This window comes from Salvelinus namaycush, chromosome 2, assembly GCF_016432855.1.
Source record: "Salvelinus namaycush isolate Seneca chromosome 2, SaNama_1.0, whole genome shotgun sequence".
Classification (NCBI taxonomy): Eukaryota; Metazoa; Chordata; class Actinopteri; order Salmoniformes; family Salmonidae; genus Salvelinus; species Salvelinus namaycush.
In genome coordinates, this window is record NC_052308.1 from 58426843 (window position 1) to 58445686 (window position 18844).

The following is an 18844-nucleotide window of genomic DNA, read 5'->3' on the forward strand; positions in this document are numbered from 1 at the left end:
CAATGACATAAACCTGAGGGACACACATTATACTAGTAAAATATATATATATGTTTTCAATAGCCTTCTTTGTTTTTATTGATATATACAATATATTAAATAATTTTGCATTCAAAATAATAGATATACAGTACCAGTCAAAAGTTTGGACACACCTACTCATTCAGGTTTTTTAAATATTTTTTATTATTTTCTACACTGTAGAATAATAGTGAAGTCATCAAAACTATTAAATGACACATACAGAATCATGTAGTAAACAAAAAAGTGTTAAACAAATCAAAATATACACTGCTCAAAAAAATAAAGGGAACACTTAAACAACACAATGTAACTCCAAGTCAATCACACTTCTGTGAAATCAAACTGTCCACTTAGGAAGCAACACTGATTGACAATAAATTTCACATGCTGTTGTGCAAATGGAATAGACAAAAGGTGGAAATTATAGGCAATTAGCAAGACACCCCCAAAAAAGGAGTGATTCTGCAGGTGGTGACCACAGACCACTTCTCAGTTCCTATGCTTCCTGGCTGATGTTTTGGTCACTTTTGAATGCTGGCGGTGCTCTCACTCTAGTGGTAGCATGAGACGGAGTCTACAACCCACACAAGTGGCTCAGGTAGTGCAGTTCATCCAGGATGGCACATCAATGCGAGCTGTGGCAAAAAGGTTTGCTGTGTCTGTCAGCGTAGTGTCCAGAGCATGCAGGCGCTACCAGGAGACAGGCCAGTACATCAGGAGACGTGGAGGAGGCCGTAGGAGGGCAACAACCCAGCAGCAGGACCGCTACCTCCGCCTTTGTGCAAGGAGGTGCACTGCCAGCGCCCTGCAAAATGACCTCCAGCAGGCCACAAATGTGCATTTGTTTCTACTCCCGTCTCATGTTCTGTCCTTATATTAGTTGTATAAGTAATACAGTGTTGTGCTATACAACAACACTGGCGACGAGGAAGAAACGTTATCACGTTTGTGCTCATCATCTTTGGCAGAAAGTCTGAGTTATAGTCGTTATTTGTTTTTCGCCGTAGAAAGACGCAAACAACACGTGGAGCTAGCCAGTCGAGTGATGCTAGCTAGCTTTTGATGTCACGGCAACGAGAGCCTAGAGGGATAGGAAGAGTTTCGCTGTGGGAGAAAGTGAAGTCAGCGTGAGTTAAAAGAAAGAAAGAAAAGGGTCTGGGAGTAAGGGACCGTCTGAAAAGTGTGAGAAAGAAAAATAAACCGAAAAATCATTGATTGGAAATATAGGAACATTTGATGAATCTGTGGAACAATGGAGTTCTTACACAGAACGTTTTGAGTACTTTGTGTTGGTTGGCAAATGCAATTAAAGCAGAAGTCGTTGTGCCAACATTTTTGACTGTTATGGGGGGAAAAACATTCAATCTACTGCGCAGCCTAGTAACGCCTGAAAAAACAGGTGATAAATCATATGATGAAATTGTGGCTCTTAAAAGGACATTATTCTCCCAAACCACTGATAATCGCAGAGAGATTCTGGTTTCATACAAGAAATCAAGATGAGGGGGAATCAATCTCACAGTTTGTGGCTGTATTGAAACAGTTATCTGAACACTGTGAATTTGGGAGATCAATGAGTGACACTATACGTGATAGGTTAGTGTGTGGCATGCGCAGCGAGGCAATTCAGAAACGCCTTTTGACTGAGAGTAACTTAACATTGCAGAGAGCAATAGAAGTGAGTACGTCAATGGAAATGGAAAATAAAGACGCACAACAGCTAAGTGCATCGACCAAAGTGCATAAGGTGTCTACGTGGTTAAAAAACAAGGCAGGAGGTGGCAAGCCATGCTATCGCTGTGGGAAACCAGGTCACCAAGCAGAGGAGTGTTGGTGCAAAGACTTAGACTGCAGAAGTTGTGGAAAAAAGGCTCACATCGAACGTGCATGTTGGTCTGCTTGAAACATGTAGGTATTACATACTCAGTCAGGGAGAGGTTGAAAATGTCAGTGAAGACACTTGCCAGTTGGTCAGTGCATGGTTTGAGTACACGCCCTGGTAATCCATCTGGCCCCGCGGCTTTGTGAATGTTGACCTGTTTAAAGGTCTTGCTCACATCGGCTACCGAGAGTGTTATCACACAGTTATCCAGAACAGCTGGTGCAGCTCATGCATGCTTCAGTGTTGCGTGCCGCAAAGCGAGCATAAAAGGCATTTAGGTCATCTGGTAGGCTCGCATCACTGGGCAGCTCCCGTCTGGGTTTCCCTTTGTAGTCTGTAATAGTTTTCAACCGTCTGGATTAGTGTCCTGATCCTTGAAAGCGGCAGCTCTAGCCTTTAGCTCGATGCGAATGTTGCCTGTAATCCATGGCTTCTGGTTGGGATATGTATGTACGGTCACTGTGGGGACGATGTCGTCGATGCACTTATTGATGAAGCTGATGACTCAGGTGGTATACTCCTCAGTGCCATTGGATGAATCCCGGAACATATTCCAATCTGTGCTTGCAAAACAGTCCTGTAGCATAGCATCTGCGTCATCTGACCACTTCCGTCTTGAGCGAGTCACTGATACTTCCTGCTTTAGTTTTTGCTTGTAAGCAGGAATCAGGAGGATAGAATTATGGTCAGATTTGTCAAATGGAGGGCGAGGGAGAGCTTTGTATGCATCTCTGTGTGTGGAGTAAAGGTGGTCTAGAGTTTTTTTCCCTCTGGTTGCACGTGACATGCTGGTAAAGATTTGGTAAAACTGATTTAAGTTTGCCTGCATTAAAGTCCCCGTCCACTAGAAGCACCGCTTCTGGATGAGCATTTTCTTGTTTGCTTATGGCCTTATAGAGTTGGTTGAGTGCGGTCTTAGTGCCAGCATCGGTCTGTGGTGGTAAATAGACGGCTACGAATAATATAGATGAGAACTCTCTTGGTAGATAGTGTGGTCTACAGCTTATCATAAGGTACTCTACCTCAGGCGAGAAATGCATCAAGACTTCTTTAATTTTAGACATCGCGCACTAGCTGTTATTGACAAAAAGACACACATCCCCATCCCTGGTCTTACCAGACGTAGCATCTTTGTTCTGCCGGTGCATGGAGAATCCCGCCAGCTCTATATTATCTGTGTCGTCGTTCAGCCACGACTCGGTGAAACATAAGATATTATAGTTCTTAAAGTCCCGTTGGTAGGATAATCTTAATAGTAGGTCATCAATTTTATTTTCCAATATTTTCAATTTTATTGCATGTTAGCAAGTAGAACGGAAGGCAGTGTTAGTTTACTCGCTCGCCTACGAATTCTCAGAAGGCAGTCTGATCTGCATCTTCCTTTCCTCTGTCTTTTCTTCACGGAAATGACGAGGATTTGGGCCTGTTCCCAGGAGAGCAGTATATCCTTCTCGTCGGACTCGTTAAAGGAAAAAGCTTCTTCCAGTTTGTGGTGAGTAATCACTGTTCTGATGTCCATAAGTTATTTTCGGTCATAAGAGACGGTATCAGCAACATTATGTACAAAATAAGTCAAAACATAAGTTACAAACAACGCAAAATATATAACAAAATAGCACAATTGGTCAGGAGCATGTAAAACGTCAGCCATCCCTTTCGCCGCCATCTTAAAAATGTTTGCAGTGTAAACGAGTTGTATTGTGTTTTAGCATTGGTCAACAGTTCAATATCAACAAAAACATGTATGTGTAACTATTTGTATTTTTAAAGTGTTTTTAATGGTTGCAAAGGGACGCAAATGCCACTGCAATTCAAGAATGACCCGGCCAATAGCTACACTGAACAAAAATATAAACCCAACAATTTCAAAGACTTTTCTGGGTTACAGTTCATATAAGGAAATCAGTCAATTTAAATAAATCAGTTAGGACCTAATCACATTACTGGGAATACAGATATGCATCTGTTAGTCACAGATACCTTAAAAAAGGTAGGGGTGTCGATCAGAAAACCAGTGTGTCCACCATTTGCCTCATGCAGCACGACACATCTCCTTCGCATACAGTTGATCAGGCTGTTGATTGTGGCACGTGGAATGTTGTCCCACTCCTCTTAAATGGCTGTGCAAAGTTGCTGGATATATTGGTGGGAATTGTAACACGCTGTCGTACACGTCGATCCAGAGCATCCCAAACATGCTCAATGGGTGACATGTCTGGTGAGTGTGCAGGCCATGGAAGAACTGGGACATTTTCAGATTCCAGGAATCGTGTATACAGTGGGGAGAACAAGTATTTGATACAGTGACGATTTTGCAGGTTTTCCTACTTACAAAGCATGTAGAGGTCTGTAATTTTTATCATAGGTACACTTCAACTGTGAATCTAAAACAAAAATCCAGAAAATCACATTGTATGATTTTTAAGTAATTAATTTGCATTTTATTGCATGACATAAGTATTTGATACATCAGAAAAGCAGAACTTAATATTTGGTACAGAAACCTTTGTTTGCAATTACAGAGATCATACGTTTCCTGTAGATCTTGACCAGGTTTGCACACACTGCAGCAGGGATTTTGGCCCACTCCTCCATACAGACCTTCTCCAGATCCTTCAGGTTTCGGGGCTGTCGCTGGGCAATACGGACTTTCAGCTCCCTCCAAAGATGTTCTATTGGATTCAGGTCTGGAGACTGGCTAGGCCACTCCAGGAACTTGAGATGCTTCTTACGGAGCCACTCCTTAGTTGCCCTGGCTGTGTGTTTCGGGTCGTTGTCATGCTGGAAGACCCAGCCACGACCCATCTTCAATGCTCTTACTGAGGGAAGGAGGTTGTTGGCCAAGATCTCTCGATACATGGCCCCATCCATCCTCCCCTCAATACGGTGCAGTCGTCCTGTCCCCTTTGCAGAAAAGCATCCCCAAAGAATGATGTTTCCACCTCCATGCTTCACGGTTGGGATGGTGTTCTTGGGGTTGTACTCATCCTTCTTCTTCCTCCAAACACGGCGAGTCGAGTTTAGACCAAAAAGCTCTATTTTTGTCTCATCAGACCACATGACCTTCTCCCATTCCTCCTCTGGATCATCCAGATGGTCATTGGCAAACTTCAGACGGGCCTGGACATGTGCTGGCTTGAGCAGGGGGACCTTGCGTGTGCTGCAGGATTTTAATCCATGATGGCGTAGTGTGTTACTAATGGTTTTCTTTGAGACTGTGGTCCCAGCTCTCTTCAGGTCATCGACCAGGTCCTGCCGTGTAGTTCTGGGCTGATCCCTCACCTTCCTCATGATCATTGATGCCCCACGAGGTGAGATCTTGCATGGAGGCCCAGACCGAGGGTGATTGACCGTCATCTTGAACTTCTTCCATTTTCTAATAATTGCGCCAACAGTTGTTGCCTTCTCACCAAGCTGCTTGCCTATTGTCCTGTAGCCCATCCCAGCCTTGTGCAGGTCTACAATTTTATCCCTGATGTCCTTACACAGCTCTCTGGTCTTGGCCATTGTGGAGAGGTTGGAGTCTGTTTGATTGAGTGTGTGGACAGGTGTCTTTTATACAGGTAACGAGTTCAAACAGGTGCAGTTAATACAGGTAATGAGTGGAGAACAGGAGTGCTTCTTAAAGAAAAACTAACAGGTCTGTGAGAGCCGGAATTCTTACTGGTTGGTAGGTGATCAAATACTTATGTCATGCAATAAAATGCAAATTAATTACTTAAAAATCATACAATGTGATTTTCTGGATTTTTGTTTTAGATTCCGTCTCTCACAGTTGAAGTGTACCTATAATAAAAATTACAGACCTCTACATGCTTTGTAAGTAGGAAAACCTGCAAAATCGGCAGTGTGTCAAATACTTGTTCTCCCCACTGTAGATCCTTGCAACATGGGGACGTACATTATCATGCTGAAACATTTCAGATCATGAAACATGGGACCAACACTTTACATGTTGTGTTTATATTTTTGTTCAGTATAAATAGTACGTTTTTCCCATACCCCGAAACATCTGAACCCTTTTCTCAATGATCCACTCATTGTATGCCTAAGCCAGGAAGACACACAGTATGTGTGCATTCTATCTTTTTATAGTTTTGTAGTAAATCAAGGGTCATTTTCAACCAACTGATGGATATACATAGTTCAAAGAAACCCCAATTCTTAAAAAAAATAAAAATAAAATGTAGTACTGCACTTTAGTGTGTGTGGTTAGTTAGTTACAGTACCTATGGAAAGTCTACACCCACTTGAACTTTATCATTTTGTTGCGTTACAAAGTTGGATTGAAATAGATTCAATTGTATTTCTTTGTCATTGATCTACCCAAAATACTCCATAATGTCAAAGTGAAAATGTATAAAAAATATATAAGTAAAATGTAGTTGTTGCATAAGTATTCACACCCTTGTTTAGGCAAGCCTAAATTAGTTCAGAAGTAAAGTTTGGCTTAACAAATCACATAAGTTATATGGACTCACTCTGTGTGAAATAATAGGGGTTGACATTATTTTTGAATGACTACCCCTTCCTTTGTCCCTCATACATACAACATCTGTAAGGTCCCTCAGTCAAGTATTGAATTTAAAGCACAGATTCAACTACAAAGACTATGGAGCTTTCGAAAATCTCATAAAGAAGGGCAGTGATTGGTAGATGGGTAACAATAACAAATCAGACATTGAATATATCTTTAAAGCATGGTCAAGTTAATAATTATTCTGTTAATAATTATTCCGATGCAGTTGTCCTTCTGAACTAAGCTGCAGGACAGGAAGGAAACTGCTTAAGGATGTCACCATGATGCCATTGATGATTTTAGAACAGCTACAGAGTTCAATGCCTGTGATGTGTCACGCTCGTTGTAATGAGGAGACCAAGGCCCAGCGTGATATGCATACATTCTTCTTTTAATGAAGAAAGAACACAAAACAAACTAACAAAACGAACGATATAAAACGAGTGCTGACAGGCAACTACACATAGACAAGAACCCACGAAACCAAAAGGGAAAATGGCAACCTAAATAGGATCCCCAATCAGAGACATCAATAAACAGCTGCCTCTGATTGGGAACCAATTCAGGTCACCATAGACCTACAATACCTAGATTTACAAAAAAAACAAAATCTACAAAAACCCTAGACAAGACGAAACACGCATACCCACCCTCGTCACACCCTGACCTGACCAAAATAATACAGAAAACATAGATAACTAAGGTCAAGGCGTGACAGTATCCCCCCCAAAGGTGCGGACTCCCGACTGCAAACCTGAACTTATAGGGGAGGGTCCGGGTGGGCATCTACCCTCGGTGGCGGCTCTAGTTCTGGACGCCGTCCCCCATCTTTACACTGGTCCCTCCGCCTTTGTAGAGCTGAACCGTGGCTCATCGCCGGAGGCTCTGGACTGTGGATCATCGCCGGAGACCCCGGGCTGGGGACCGTCGCCGGAGACCCCGGGCTGGGGACCCTCGCTGGAGACTGGGGGTCCCCAGTTGGGGCTGCCTCTTGGGCTTCCGTACTAGCCATGTCCCCTCATATCTTCACCGTTCCGTTCCTACGCCGTGACTTTAAAATAATGACCTAAATGACAGACTCAAAAGAAGAATAAATATAAAGTAATACTGCAACAACAAAAAAGCACGTCAAAGTAATACACTTTTTGGCCAAAATGCAAAGCCTTATGTTTGGGGCAAATAAATACAACATGTCACTGAGTAACTGTCTCCTCATTTTCAAGCATGTTGGTGGCTGCATCATGGTATGGGTATGCTTGACATCGGCAAAGACTGGGGAGTTTTTCAGGATGAAAAGAAACGGGATGGAGCTAAGAACAGTGTTGTGAAATCTGTGAATGTATTGTAATGGTTTTAAAATTGTAAAACTGCCTAAATTTTGCTGGACCTCAGGAAGAGCTGCTGTTGCCTTGGTTGGGAGAGGAATTCACCTTTCAGCAGGACAATAACCTACAACACAAAGCCAGATCTATACTAGAGTTGCTTACGAAGAGGACAGTGAATGTTCCCCAGTGGCCAAGTTACAGTTTGGACTTAAATCTGCTTGTAAATCTATGGCAAGACTTGAAAATTGCTGTATAGTCATGATCCCCAACACCTTGACAGAGTGTGAAGAATTTTGAAAAGAAGAATGGGCAAATATTGCACGATACAGTTGGGCAAATATCTTATGAGACTTACATTACATAATATTTTGTGTAGATTGTTGACAAAAAATGACAATTGAATCAGTTTTAATCCTACTTTGTAACGCAACAACATTTTAAAAGAAGTTCAAGGCGGTGCAGACTTTCTGTAGGCACTGTCCGTCCAATGATGTGTATAAACCCTTGATTTTTCCAATGCTATGTAATGACCAATAAGAGGCTTTGAAGCCACCGGCCGCCATATTGGCACTCCCCAGAATGTGCAGTCCTCCATAGGAATGAATGGAATTCTACAGTATTTCAATAAAATGTGTCAAGGACAAAATTACATGTATTTAAATATTTATTTGTTGTAGTGGGGACAGTAATATTAGTACTCTCCTAAAAATATATTTTAAGGAATATGTTTATTGAGTGAATATGTTTATAAAAAAATGTAATGTTCAGTTCAATATAATTTAAAGTATGCGTCAAGGAGTCTGTAATAGAATATACTTGTCGAAAACTAATGTAGACAATTAATGCATGTCTCATCAGTGTGAGAAATTTGTCAGTGTGAGAAATTTGTTCACTTGAAAGGAGGCCTAAACTTCCTTATGCACATTGCAATAACACAACTAACAAGTTTTCTATTTAACCAATTCATAATTTAGGCATTGTCAACAACCTGTGAGAGGCAGCTATAACACTGAGGTAGATGCGGACGTCTCACTCGTTCGACATCCAGGTGCACTATACAGTCCGTCTTGGAGCCCTGGGACGTAACTGTCTCTTTCAACTTCCGTGTCCAGTTCAACATACACTCGAGGACTCCCCCTGGTGGGGCCGTCCTGGTGAGCTATACGGTCCATCTTCAGGGTCATGGCTAGAAGGGATGTGGAAGTGTAATCAGATCTGGACGGATTTGCATTGCCAAAATACCAAAGTATCCCTTTAAATTGAACAAGCCGCAGTATGGCTGTGATGGTGACCCCTGTCGTGCATCGACCCCTGACAAGCTGGCTGCCCTGCTGATGGAGAGGGGCGCCAAACTGGAGGAGGTCAACGATGAGGGATACATTCCACTCATAGAGGCTGCACGAGGAGATGGTGGCACTGCTTTTGGCACAAGGTATGGCCTTCTCTCTCTCCCTCCCTCTCTTTCTCTCTGGGAATTAAGCCAGTGCTTCTGTTTTCGAGATTTTACCTACCATGTCCAAGCTCAGTTTTGAGGCAAAATATAAAAAAACTCATTCGGAAACAAAATTGATTATATTCAGATACAGTTTAAAGCTCCTGATCTTATTGAGTTGACAAGCTGGCTTTTCCAAAACAACTTGAAATAATTTTCCTGGGGTCAATAGCCAACAGTGGGAATATATTAGTACTCCTTTAAAAGTGTGTTCCCTGCAAAACAATCTTGAATCCTCCCTCTGTTGTCTATGTTTTCTGCAACTGCCAACATCAACTGCTGGGGCCGACATCAAGCTGGGCTGCTCAACGTCTTGAGCTGAATACCTGCTGGATGCAGGTGAGCAGAACCTTTCCTAACTGGACTGCCTCTCTGTTAGGCTCTCTCAAACCAAACTACCAATCTCTATTTGAGATTCTCTCATCCTCAATTCATCCATTATCGAAATTCACTTGGCTATCACCAAAACCTCCAAAGTTTTGCTTTGTTAACATGATCACACACACAACCCTCTGTGTGTAATTTGACACCTGTGCTCTTGTCCTCAGGAGCCAATGTCCATGCCACAACGGCGACAGGATATACGGCGCTGACATAAGCCTGTGAGAACGGATGTGGCTGAGGTGCTGCTGCAGATGGGGGCTGACCTGGTAAGACCTCACCCTCTGGCCTCATCTCTATGGAAGCACAGTTCATGTCAATACACATCCTTTTTGCAAGAGTTGTTCACACGTTTTCATAAGTGTGGGTGTGCCTCCCGAATCTCACCATATTCCCTTCATAGTGCACTACTTTTTACCAGGGCACTCAGGGCTCAGGTCAAAAGTAGTGTACTTTATAGGGCATGTGTCAAAGACAAGGCCTGCGGGCTGAATCTGCCTGTGACACAATTCTATCCTGCCCGCGGCATGATTTGGGTTGTCAATTCATTTTGGCCCGCTTCCATACTGCCCCGCGATGCGCTGCACTACAAGCCACAGCAAGCACTGCCAACGTGATGCACGCCAAACAGCAATGCATTGCCACACACCTCCCAGACCCACACACACCCACACTAGAGCCAGCCAGTGCGATGTATCATATCATCACTAATGGCACTGACCAAATCTTCTACCGGGCCGAAAGTTTAAAGGGTTATAGGCTTAACATCCATGCCAAGTTTAGCTTCTGAAGAGTCATTGCTGTAGCCTACAGAAAATGTAATCTTGCTTGTCAACAAATTGTAAGATAAAGGATTCACACATGGGTATAAATAGCTACTTAATGACAATAGGACACACAAGCGACTATAAATGAGTCAACAGTTGACTCATCTACTTTATAAAATTACAGCCTGATGCGCTTGCATCTGTGAATTCAACGTCAATTACGCCGCTTTGTATGTCCTGTTACCAGCACGCAGCGGAGGGAAAGTGTACATAGATACATGCCACAGTCCTAGCTAGGCTACTAAAATGTTGCCTTCGGTTTTTAAACTTGACAATGAATAACCAAAAAACGGTATGTATTCATTTGTGAATGTTTATCACCCATTTCGTATAATATGTTACAAATTCAAAATTTGGATTATATGTTACGAATTTGAAAAACATACAATATATTACGAATTTGCAAAACGTATGACATGTTACGAATTCTAGCTAAGAGGCTAACGTTAGCTGGCTCGCTAACGTTAGCGAGCTGGTTAGGGGAAGGGTTAGCTAAAAGGGTTATGGGAAGTGTTAGCTAACATGCTAAGTAGTTGCAAAGTAGCTAAAAAGTAGTAAGTAGTTGAAAAGTTGCTAATTAGCTAAAACACTATAGATGTCCATGATGAGATTTGAACTCGCAACCTTTGGGTTGCTAGACGTTAGCATTGTACTCCCACACATCCACCCCAACCGACCACCCTATTTTGTTTTTGCCTTAAGTAAATCAAATGTATTTATATAACCCTTCTTACATCAGCTGATATATCAAAGTGCTGTACAGAAACCCAGCCTGAAACCCCAAACAACAAGCAATGCAGGTGTAGAAGCATGGTAACGTTAACCATCTGTCTTACGTAACCATACAGTACCAAACTTACCATATCATACTAAATTAAGTATTCCGGATTTACATACAGAATAATACAAAATGCTCTGAGACCAGGTTGGTGATCCATCCATACAATCCATAAAAACAATAAACATGTTTTATGTTTAAATGTTCACCAACCTAGCTATATTTTGGTTATTTGGAGTTTTGATTAGAGTCACAGCATATTATACACATCTAGCAACAAAGGCTGGACACATTATTTATCTCTTTTGTTTTAATATGCTAAATTGCTATATACAGTATCCTACAGCATGTACATAAGTAGACATTACAAAGGGCTATCTTTTTTTCTAACTAAACAATGGCCAGTTTGGGTGGCAGTTGTATGCATGTTGTTTTGTAAAAACAAACCTAATAGGCTATGTCTGGCCTGCAAATTTGTTGTGTTTTTCAATATGGCCTGTGTGCTGACTCAGTTTGACACCCTTGTTATAGGGAATAGGGTGCCATTTAGGGCGTAGGCTGGGTGTTGTTTAGATGCATGACTGCTTGAATACGCTCATGTGTTTCCATGTGTCCGTTTTACTCACTCCTGTTTTTCTGTTTGTCTTGCAGAAACATGAATCGAAGGGGGACAGAACCCCTCTAATGAAAATGGCGAAGTCATTTGAAGAATCCAAATTGTAAGCATTGTGTTTCCTACTTTTGTGTCAAATAGTTATGAAGAAATTGTGGTCAGTTAACAAATACTATGTCTAGTTTGATTTTTGCCCGGTGCTAGCCAAGGCCAATGTAAATATGCATGTATTTTTGCTAATAAAGTCTTACAATTGGTAACATTTTTAGCTGAATGCACATGCATTTAGATGTTATTGCGTGTTGTTTTTTTCAGTCACACTTTGGCATGAAAGGAGATCAATGAAGTTAACATCGACAGCATCTCTAAGCCTGAGTTCCTGTCGAGTAAACCTAAGGAGGGCTCACCTAGGGAACTCTGCACTCACAATTCCATTTAGTTCAGGAACTGAATGGCCATTCTTATGGGGAAATCAAATGTCTTATTCAACTGAATTGAGCTTAAATTGATCTGTAACTCTTGACTTGCTCTGGCTACTCCCAGTATTGAATGGGGCAGTGCATTTCCTCAAAATCAAGGTGGTCCCTGACAGTTGGAAGACGGACATGAACGAGATCTTAGAATCGTCCAGCAGCGACGAGGAGGACACGGAAGGAAAGGAGAGTGAAGAGGAGAAGGAGGTGCTAAGGTTGGTCACACCATTGTGGTGTCCTACCTCCTCAACTACCCCAACAACATCCTGTCGGTTCCCGCGCAAGACCTATCTCAGCTCACACACCCCTCCCATGACACCTCTCAGGTAGGGACCGCTAGTTTACTAACAGACAAATAACTACTGTACTTCTACAAACATGTTTGTTTATTTGTCTGGATGGAGTTGTATTGACACCAAGTTGATACCAAATATTGATACCAACTATACTTTTGTAATATCTCCTTACATCTTACGAGTTCCAAGCTCTGGCCATGGTGGAGCCAGACAGAGTATCTTCTGACATTACAACACCTGCACCCGTCATCACAAAAGGTCAGCCCAACAGTAAATATAGGTCTAACTGTTAATTCCCTGACCAAGAAGACAACTAGACATCAGTTGACTACACAAGGCATCAAAGCGTTATAATGATTACTGTAATATTAGATGGTACAACCTTGTAACTAACTAGTTGTGTTGTCCTGTGTGGCTGTCTCAGGTGGCCGCAAGCAGAGGCAGTGCCCCCTACAGGATAACCCTGTCATTGCAGACAGTCCAGACAGACATGCTGCCCCCATTCCACCCGTACCAGCCCTTGGAGTCCATTGTGAAAGAGACAGAGTGCAAGCTTATCTCCAGCCATAGAGAAGACCCAGCTGCAGAATAAGATGATCCTCAAGGAGCAGTAAACTAAAGAGTAAATGAAGGCCGAAGGCCTGAAGGATGACCCGGGCAGCCCCTTCTCACTTTGGCCTCCCAGCAGTCCAGACTTTAGTACAGCAGACTACCCCGACAGCTCCAGCCCTGACCTGCTGATGCTGATGGTGAGTCAGCAGTAGATGTTAGGGCAGCAGTTGACAGGCCTGGGACCGGCCTTCTCACCCAGGCCCCCGACGGACTACTAGTGGCCTTCCCCCTACAGATCGTCACAGACACGCCGGTTGACATCATGGCAGGTACAGTGCCTTCCGAAAGTATTCACACCCTTTTCAGCACATTTTGTTGTGTTACAAAGTGGGATACAAATTGATTTAATTGTCATTTTTTTGTCAACGATCTACACAAAATACTGTAATGTCAAAGTGGATGAAAAATTCTAACATTTGTAAAAAATAAAAATAAAAAAAAAAGAAAGAGAAAAAAAAGGAAAATAAAACACTTGATTAGATAAGTTTTCAACCCCCTGAGTTAATACACCTTTTGCAGCGTTTACAGCAGTGAGTCTTTCTGGGTAAGTCTCTAAGAGCTTTGCATACCTGAATTGTACAATATTTGCCAATTATTATTTTTTTAATTCTTCAAGCTGGTTGTTGATCATTGCTAGATAGCCATTTTCAAGTCTTGCCATAGATTTTCAAGCCGATTTCTAGTCAAAACCACTCAGGAACATTCAATGTCGTCTTGGTAAGCAACTCTAGTGTATATTTGGCCTTGTTTTTTAGGCAATTGTCTTGCTGAAAGGTGTCTGTTGGAAAGCAAACTGAACCAAGTTTTCCTCTAAGATTTTACCTATGCTTAGCTCTATTCTGTTTATTCTTATCCGATGACAAGAATACCCAAAAAATTATACAGCCACCACCATGCTTGAAAATATGAAGAATGGTACTTAGTAACGTGTTGTGTTGGATTTTCCCCAATCATAACGCTTTGTATTCAGGACAAAAAGTGAATTTCTTTGCCACATTTTTTGCAGTATTACTTTAGTGCCTTGTTGCAAACAGGATGCATGTTTGGGAATATTTATATTATGTACAGGCTTCCTTCTTTTCACTCTGTCATTTATGTTAGTATTGTGGAGTAACTACAATGTTGTTGATCCATCCTCAGTTTTCTCCTATCACACAGCCATTAAACTTTGCAACTGTTTTATAATCACCATTAGCTTCATGGTTAAATCCCTGAGCGGTGTCCTTTCTCTCTGTCAACAGAGTTACTGTCACATCCTGACCATAGAAAGCCTTTATTTTCTATGGTAGAGTAGGTCAGGGTGTGACTAGGGGTTAGTCTAGTTTATATTTTCTATGTGGGGTTCTAGTTTGTTCTTTCTATGTTGGTGTTTTAGTATGATTCCCAATTAGAGGCAGCTGGCTATCGTTGTCTCTAATTGGGGATCATACTTAAGTAGAATTTTTTCCACCTGTGGGTTATGGGATATTGCTTTTAGTAGTGCACCTCTGTAGTCACGGTTTGATGTTCGTTTTATTGTTTATTGTTTGTTGTTTGTTTTGCTAAGTTTCACTATTAAATATTATGTGGAACTCAACATACGCTGCGCCTTGGTCCGACCATTATTACGAACATCGTGACAGTTACTGAAGGATGCCTGTATCTTTGTAGTGACTCTGTGTATTGACAAACCATCCAAAGTGTAATTAATAACTGCACCATGCTCAAAGGGATATTCAATGTCTGATTCTTTTTTTACACATCTACAAATAGGTGCCCTTCTTTGCAAACCGTTGGAAAACTTCCATGGTCTTTCTGGTTGAATTCACTGCTCAACTGAGGGACTTTACAGATACAGTGGATTCGGAAAGTATTCAGACACCTTGACTTTTTCCACATTTTGTTACCTTACGGCTTTATTCTAAAAAGGATTAAATCGTTTTTCACCTTATCAATCTACACACAATACCCCATAATGACAAACAAAAACAGGTTTTTAGAAATGTTTGCAAATGTATTAAAAAAAACTGAAATTTCACATTACATAAGTATTCAGACCCTTTACTCAGTACTTTGTTGAAGCACCTTTGGCAGCGATTACAGCCTCGAGTCTACTTGTTATGAAGATACAAGCTTGGCACACCTGTATTTGTGGAGTTTCTCCCATTCTTCTCTGCAGATGTTCTCAAACTCTGTCAGGTTGGATGGGGAGCGTTTCTGCACAGCTATTTTCAGGTCTCTCCAAAGATGTTCAATCGGGTTCAAGTCCGGGCTCTGGCTGGGCCACTCAAGGACATTCAGTGACTTGTCCCGAAGCCATCTTGCGTTGTCTTGGCAGTGTGCTTAGGGTCGTTGTCCTGTTGGAAGGTGAACCTTCGCTCCAGTCTGAGGTCATGAGCACTCTGGAGCAGGTTTTCATCAAGAGTGTGCAAAGCTGTCATCAAGGCAAAGGGTGGCTACTTTGAATAATCTCAAATATATAATATATTTAGATTTGTTTAACATCTTTTTTTGGTTACAACATGATTCCATATGTGTTATTTAATAGTTTTGATTATTCTACAATGTAGAAAATAGTAAAAACAAAGATAAACCCTGGAATGAGTAGGTATGTCCAAACTTTTGACTGGTACTGTATTTTTGTACAATTTCAAGACAGATGCTGGATGTAACTCTGAACCGGATGCTGGATGCTGGATATAACTCTCAGCTGGTTGCTGAATATAACTCTGTGATAGATACTGGATGTAACTCTGTGATAGATACTGGATGTAACTCTGAGCCGGATGCTGGATATAACTATGAGCTGGATGCAAAATCCAACATCCAGTATCCAGCTCAGTGTTACAGACCCTACTGCAACCTGTCAGACCAGGGGTCTGTTCAGTAGGGTGCATTGTTACAGAACGTCAGCAGTTTAGATAGAAACATATTGCGTGAACAGGTACGCTATATATTCAAAAGTATGTGGACACCCCTTCAAATTAGTGGATTCGGCTATTTCAGCCACACCCGTTGCTGACAGGTGTAAAGAATCGAGCACACAGCCATTCAATCTCCATAGACAAACACTGGCAGTAGAATGGCCCATACTGAAGAGCTCAGTGACTTTCAACGTGGTCCCATCATAGGATGTCACCTTTCAAACAAGTAAGTTCATAAAATTTCTGCCCTGCTAGAGCTGATCCGGTCAACTGTAAGTGCTGTTATTGTGAAGTGGAAACGTCTAGGATCAACAACGGCTTAATCCCGAAGTGGTTCCAAACTGCCTCTGGAAGCAATGTCAGCACAAGAACTTCGTCAGGAGTTTCATGAAATGGGTTTTCATGGCCGAGCAACTGCACACTAGCTTCACCATGCACAATGCCAAGCGTTGTCTGGAGTGGACTCTGGAGCAGTGGAAACACTTACTCTGGAGTGATGAATCACGCTTCACCATCTGGCAGTCCGACGGACAAATCTGGGTTTGGCGAATTCTAGCAGAACGCTACCTACCCCATTGCATAGTGCCAACAGTAACGTTTGGTGGAGGAGGAACAGTGGTCTGGGGCTGTTTTTCATGGTTCGGGCTAGACTCCTTAGTTCCAGTGAAAGGAAATCTTAACACTACAGCATACAATGACATTCTAGACGATTCTGTGCTTCCAACTTTGTGGCAACAGTTTGGGGGAAGGCCCTTTCCTGTTTCAGCATGACAATGCCCCCATGCACAAAGGGGGGGGTGGTTTGTCGAGATTGGTGTGGAAGAACTTGACTGGCCTGCACAGAGCCCTGACATCAACCCCATCAAACACCTTTTGGGATGAATTGAAACGCCAACTGCGAGCCAGGCCTAATCGCCTAACATCAGTTTCCGACCTCACTAATACTCTTGTGGCTAAATGGAAGCAAGTCCCCACAGCAATGTTCCAACATCTAGTGGAAAGCCATCCCAGAAGAGTAGGGGCTATTATAGCAGCAAAGGGGGGACAAACTCCATATTAATGGCCATGATTTTGGAATGAGATGTTCGACGAGCAGGTGTCCACATACTTTTGGTAATGTGGTGTATGATTGTCTGTCAGGTAGAGTAGGTTAGAATTGAATACGAGACAAAGTGTTTTTATGAACTTGGTGCATGAGGTTGTAGGTCACACCACGTTCTTAAGGCATTAAGGCAGCATGTCTTGTGGCAGAATGACAATGCACAAGTGGAGGCTGCTGAGGGGAGGGCAGTTCATAATAATGGCTGGAACCGAGCAAATGGAATGTCATTAAACACATGGAAACCAATTGTTTGATGTATTTAATACCATTCCACTCATTCCGGTTCAGCCACTACCACAAGCATGTCCTCCCAATTAAGGTGCCACCAACCCCCTGGAATGCACATCTCGTTTGGAACCAGTGCTGGAGAAAGTGTTTGCAAGTTGCATCAAAATGCAGCATGAGTGCTATAACAGTTGTTGTATGTATGGTTACATGCAAAGTTTGCCTTGCATAAACCTGAACAAAAAAGGAACGTGGCTTGCCTTACAACCTCCCTGACTGTGGAAATCATACTTATACCGCCACCTTGTGGCTACAGCAAAGCCTGCAGTCTTTAGTGAAACTGAATTTGTTTGATTAATCTCTTCAAGACAACTCGTATAAAGAGACATTTGGAATACATGCACCCCAGAATTGTCTACTTCATGTTGCATGGTTGTTTTCCTTTTAATTCACATGGTGTCCCAAATATGGAATAAAAATCGATATGGGTCCAACACTGTTGACAAATGCAGTATGTCGTTTTATTTACTGTTCCAATATGAGTAAATAAAAAAGTACTGCTGTGATTAAAAATGCTAGAGAATTTATCATCACATTTACACTGACTTGACGTACTATTTTCAGAACACAGGAAAAGTTGGTAGTTTACGGGCAACACTATTCAAACGTCACTGGGGAAAAAAATACATTACATGGTTTGCCGTTTTAAAATAACTTTTATCCAATTAAAACACTCATTTTGTCTCTTTTCAATGACGAAACTATGTGGATGCATTTTCGTCCAATCACAACCAAGTTAAGGGCAAAGATTGTCTATTATATTTACAAGATAACCGAGTGGCCGCTCTTAACAATGGAAATACATGTCCTCAATGATTGAAGGCAGGCGAGATCAGGTGGGACCATTCTAGCAAATGAGAGGGCAGATACGCGTGATAATAACATGTACAACCACGTAGTTTTTCTCAAAGTTGCCGGAATGCCATATGCATCCACTTATATTAGTACATTTGTAACGGCCTAACCATGACGAAACTTCTATTCGATCAAATAAGCCTCACGCAATTCGACACTGGCATGGACCTTTATACAAAAAAAGGGCTGATCTCACGCAGACAGATTTTGGGCGGAGTAAATGCTCTCGCTTCTTCTCTTCCTCTCTGCTAGGGTTCGGAGCTATGACTCACCAAATAAGGAGCGACAACACCATAAAAGGAAATGTATGGCTGTATATGGCGGAAAGTAGATCTCGAAAGAACGTTTCCCCAGATAGAATTCATGCGCGCTAAATGTGTGACTCTTGTACATCTCAAATGTATTTTTAAAGGGAGACTATTTCCAGATGTTAATAACATAAATTATCTATTTTTGAAGAGAGAATGGGAATGGTCA

At 41.9% G+C, this 18844-nt stretch overlaps 1 long non-coding RNA gene across 1 annotated transcript; it reads left to right on the plus strand.

Moving 5' to 3' along the window:
• Nucleotides 1-10676: 10676 nt before the first annotated feature.
• LOC120026853 lies at nt 10677-13548 on the plus strand. Its single transcript, XR_005473240.1, has 4 exons — nt 10677-10742; nt 11880-11947; nt 12157-12868; nt 13035-13548. It is a non-coding gene; the product is annotated as an uncharacterized LOC120026853 (long non-coding RNA).
• The last annotated feature ends 5296 nt before the right edge of the window (nt 13549-18844 follow it).